Consider the following 5,617-nt stretch of genomic DNA (forward strand, 5'->3'; position numbering starts at 1 on the left):
AAAGTGGATTTGGATTCATTGAGAAAAAGTCCATTTGAAGCTTCGGAAACCCTTTGATAGGTGAACGGGGATGTTTGAGTTGCATCAAGTGTTCATTGATCGGTTTATAATATAAAGGCGTGTCGCTCTATGGCCACCAGGTGTCAGTATATGAACAAAAATGTGACACGCCATATTTGTGTATATTATGAAACTTGTCAGTGTACTAACTCAGAGGTTCCATCCCAGCAGTCAATTACATAATGTGGCTGAAAGGGACAAGCGTTCGCTCTTCAGACGGCCCCTCCGAGCCGATGATTCTTCCTCACGCCAACACGGCGAGCGATGAGAAGAAGGCAGGGGGATTTTGCACGCCGAGCTCCGACCGCCTCATTTCTAATCCCACCTTCTCACCTGAAAAGAGGAGATTTTCTGTAATCTTCTCTCACTTATTTCCAGAGCGAGGATTTAAACGTCAGAATAGAGGAAAGGTTAAAGGCTGCACTGCGGGGGTGAAATAACATTTTCTTTTTTTCCATGAACCGCAAAGAAAGCAGACATTTGTGTCCCTTTAAAAGAGTATTGACCTGTGATTATGTAAACTTACATTCCTTTTGTGCCCATTATATAAACTGAATTTAAGTCTTAATCTCGCTTTGAGGTACAAATCAGCTCATGGTTACACAAAAGGAGCCCGTTTATTCTTTTGAATGAAGGCGAATCACTTCTATTATTGAAATGAAAAGTTGAAGTGACACTTCAATAGTTTGGCCTAATTTAATTCTAACCACAGATTAGACTTGAACTCGAGAAGCTCTTACCGTGAGCCAGAAACTAATCGTATGTCCATTTAACTTGTTGGATGCACATCAGCTTCACCTTCAGTACAGAAAGAGTCTGGGTGGAAACTCACATCTTCAGCTTGTGTTGCATTATGTAAAACAGGTTGTTTTTTTTGCACCTCCACCAAATGAAAAAGCCACAAACGCAGACCCCTTTTTTCTTTTTCTCCCTCCCGAGGACGGGGAAAAAAAAAATATGTGCTGCATCATCTAAGGCTGGTGTCTCTGAGGGGGACGCGAGTGTCAAACAGAGGAGGACGCTAAAAGTCTGCGGGTGGAGGGATTAGAGCGTGTGACTCACGTCTTCTTCTTGTTTCCCCACTCTTATCACCGACACTCCAGCCTTGATCGGCCACTTAATCCCTGGAGTGGCTGTAGGAGCGGCGTAATACCGAAAACACTTTTGCATTTATTATCCTCTGGGTGAAATAATGCCTGCTGTCATCCTCCCGACTCCTCGACCGTCTGAAGTTTCTTCGGTTCCTGCTGCGAGACGTAGGACGACTGTGTGGTACCAGGTGGGCCGAAGCAATCGCTTTCTGATTCCTGACGGGCATTTACGTTTGGGACGCCTTTTTTTAGAGATATTAAATGTGAAAAAAAATTAAATAAAATGTGTCAAGTGTAAAACAGAGCTGGGAAACTGCTTTAGTATGTTGGAGGAAGTGGGATTGTGTGTCAGTGTTTGGTTTCACTGGGATGTTTTAGCAAATCAATGGTTTTGAACCAGAGTCATTTCATACTTTTTGGTTTAGTTGAATGAAAATCATCAATACTGCTTCATTTCACTGAAAAGGGCCTGGACCCCATCAGATGCCAAAAACACAGAGGTCGTCAATTCTAGAGTCACCAATGTATTGAGCCAAACATATGTTTATAGGCCAGACAAATGTTTTCATAGAACTGTAGGAAATGTTCAACTTTAAGGGTTAACATCCGAAGAGTACCAATAAACTGGAAAAAAGAATATTCACTAATAAGATAATACTTTGTTCATCCAAATTCAGTTATCACAGCGGCTCCATGTTGCACAAAGGATTTGAAAATAATCTTAAAGATGAATAAATATTTAAATAGTTTGAATATTTCAAAAGAAGACGGTATTAAAAATAGTAATAAAAGACATGCACTGGTATTAAGAACATAATAAATAAACTTATAGACAAGAAGCTAGAAAATGAGCCTGAACCATGTACACATTATAATCCAATCCTTGATTTGTTTGAAGTAGCTGAAGCCCCGGGCCCTACGAATAGTGACTTGATGGTCATAAAGAGTTATTTGGTCTCTATATGAATTACTCTCCAGGTCTTCACTGTCTGAGATCTTTATTGTGTCGGCAGCTCCAGCAAAGCAACTCCAAACAACAGCAAGCTCTCATCCACCCAAGGTCCCTGAACCCATTAAAAAAGATTATATATTTCTTTAGCTATGTCATCCCCCCCCCCCCCCTCCCACGATCCCCTGCCCCTCCACCTCCTCGTCCCTCTCCTATCCAAAACACACACACACACACACACACACACACTCCTTCCGCTCGCCAGATCAATTAACAGATTAGTGCATGTGTGGGTTACTTTGGAGGCGTGGGTCCAGGATATCGTCTGTGTCTAATGCATTTTCAGGAGTGGGAGTGAACATGAGCCTCACTGTCGGGGGAACATTGACAGTTTGGAGTGCAAGGTTACCTTCGCTCCCCAAGGATTCGTCATCTGCCCCATTTCCTGTCTGTAATTTATTTATTTTTGTTGCATTGATGCACTTTATATACCACACACTAAAAATGATTTCCCTACTTTCCCTCCTGTAATCTTTTTTTTTTTTTCCTTTTGCGTTTTCACGCATTGCAGAAGAAATGTTTGTCATCCAGGGATCCTCATGGCTGCATCTCTAAAGACAAACAGAAATAACATGGACCCCTACATTCTTTTCATTTCCTTCCACACGTGGCACAATCTCCTCTGTTTGCATGGAGTGTCTGCTGTGATTGCCATCGCACAGTTTCGTAATTAAAATGAAGGGCTTCGCTTCTCATTATCGGCAGCACCTAATTGAAAATGGCTGATGCGCCCCCCCCCCCCCTTGGGCTTCGCTTAATGTTTGGATAAGGAATAAGAGGCAATTTGTTCACTGCAAAGTCTACCTTTATTTACACAGGCAGCCACGGAGTCTGCTGGCTCCCTGTTTACGAACACACACACACACACACACACACACACACACACACACACACAGAGGTTTGTGGCCTGACCGTTTTGACAGCAGTGTGCTCCTCTAATTTGGACAGCCGCTCTACTTTTAGTTTAAAACAGACATTCGTGCTGCTCTGCTCGCACACCACCTCTGGTGGTAACACATTCACTGTCTTCTTGCAAAATATGGATGATATAGAAGTAGTCCATGAAAGTATTTTATAAATATCTTAACTTTTCCATAAACCTGGATGATACATCCATATTCTGGTAAGAAGCACAGATTTTATGTAACTCCATGTCTCTGAAAATACATTTTTTGTTATTTCTGTCGTGATTTCATCTTGTGAACAGAGAAACACTTTGTCTATATGTGAAGGACTTTTTTTTATTTATTTTTTTATATTTGTCTTTATTTGGAGTCGCTTAACAAATACAAAACTTTCATTTTAAAATATCGACATTACAAGTGATCCTCCTTTTCTTTTTTCAAATAAATCAAAATGAATAACACAAATGCACAACATGCACAACAGAACCTGGGGTGTTTAATATATGAAAAAGAGGAAAATGGGGGTTGCGCAATGCTTACTTTACAAATTAAGCAATTACACAAATGAGCAATCGAAGTAGAAAATATGACAAAAAAAAACTACGAAAAATTAATTTTAACTGAGCAAGGTGTTCTGGGGATATAAAATAAATGAGAAATAATCAAAGCCAACTTTGGAAGTTTCTTGTGTATTTAATTGTCAAACCAGCAATTCAAAGCAGGTTCATACCATGACCCGGGGTGTCAAATACTTTTTAGTTCAGGCCATACACAGCCCAAGTTTCATCGAGAAATGGTGCCATAATACATTTAAATTGCAACTTTTTTCTTTTAGAGCCTTTAAGATGAAACATTCCTTATTAAATTAGAAGTATTATTACTACCTGGTGAAAAATACTCCTTTGTGAATCAAAGTCTTGCAGCAATGGATTCATAATCATACAAATGTACTCACAGTATTTCTTGTCCCAAAGGACAAAGCAGCTGACTTTTAATGACTAGATTGTGACTTACATGTCCTGCAGCATTTCTTCTCAAGAGGAAAAACAAGTGTCATCTAACACGAGACCAAACGGCCCCGACAGTCACGTGTCCCAAACACCGCACTCTATTAAAAGATCTAAAATCATCTAAAAGTAACTGGCAGATTGAGAAAGAACCTTTGTAAACCTGTTACAAGTGGTTTCTATCCAGAAAACGAATTTATCTCGGATAACACCAGGTTTGGATTATTCAGTGTGACTCTGATTCTTGGCCTGCACAGTCTGCACACAGGGAAATCAATGGTGATGTGTTTAAGGATGAGAGCGGCACACGATCTTCTGGGACCTTTCCTCTGTCTGCAGATCCAGTCCATTACTCTTAAAACATCTCAACTGTGGGGGGAAACTCACTGTCCACTCCACCACCAGTGTGCATCGCTTCATGTTCATGCAGTTTTACATATCGTTTTTTAATATATCTTAAAAGAAAATTTTTCCGTCAACTGCAGTGTTTCACTAATCTGGAGGAGGAGAGGCTTTGCAGAAGAAGCAGAAATATTTAAGCTGTGTCACCGCCATTAATCTGCTATTCTTACTTTGAAAGAACCACGAAAAAAAACTACCGAAGTTACGAGATAGAGTCACTCTTCTGAGAAAAGTTAAGACCAATCCAGCCTCTACTTACAAAGGAAAACAGTTTTGTGGCCTTTTTTTTTTTAACATTATTGGAAAACCTCTCCTTTTACTAATGGCTAACAGTAAAAAAACACAAAAAACAAATAAAGAAGCACGCACAGTAACTTTTTTCCCCTGCCGTAAGCAGAATGCAACATTAAACATGTCATGTTTTGAATAAAAAAAACAACTAACAAGCTATAATTTTATTCATTTCTTTTTTCTTTTTTTTTTTTTTACTGCTGCGGGTTTGCCTCTGCATGAACTGAGTGTTAACGTGTTTGGGCAACTGTTGTGACTTTTCATGACACATATTGTCAGAAATGTAGGAATTCACTCGCAAATGCAGACATCTGGATTCACCACAAGATAAAACTACTGCAACAGATGGAAAAAAAACCCCCCAGTAACCACAAATAATTGTGGTCATGACTGGAGCCCACAACAAGACTGGAGCTGTGTCAGCAATTCTGTGAACTCGGTCAACACAGAGAAAAGTGAACGTCAGCGTGTCAAGAAGTTGAGATTGAACATATCTAATGTTAAAAAAGAAAAAAAAAAATAGGATTTTTTTTATTTGTTTTGCTGAAAACAAACCTCAATTTTGGGTCTGAAATATGAATTTGCCACACGAGACTCACATCTTTGTTGAGATTCTGGGAAATGAAAAGTAGTGCTTAATGGTGTGTGTGAGTGGGAAATGAGATGCATCAATGAATTCTGAGGGCGGCTTTCTCAACCAGCAATTTGCCTGGATGAAGATAGTGAGTGCAGTTAAGCTAATTCCAGTCTTATGTTTCCCGATGGCTTCGAAGGGATTCATGTAAAACTAACCTTTTGGTGAACAAGGGGGAAAAAAAAAAAAAAAAGCTTGAAGGTGCCCCCTTATATGAG

The sequence above is a fragment of the Lipophrys pholis genome, assembly GCF_963383615.2.
Source record: "Lipophrys pholis genome assembly, chromosome: 4".
Lineage (NCBI taxonomy): Eukaryota > Metazoa > Chordata > Actinopteri > Blenniiformes > Blenniidae > Lipophrys > Lipophrys pholis.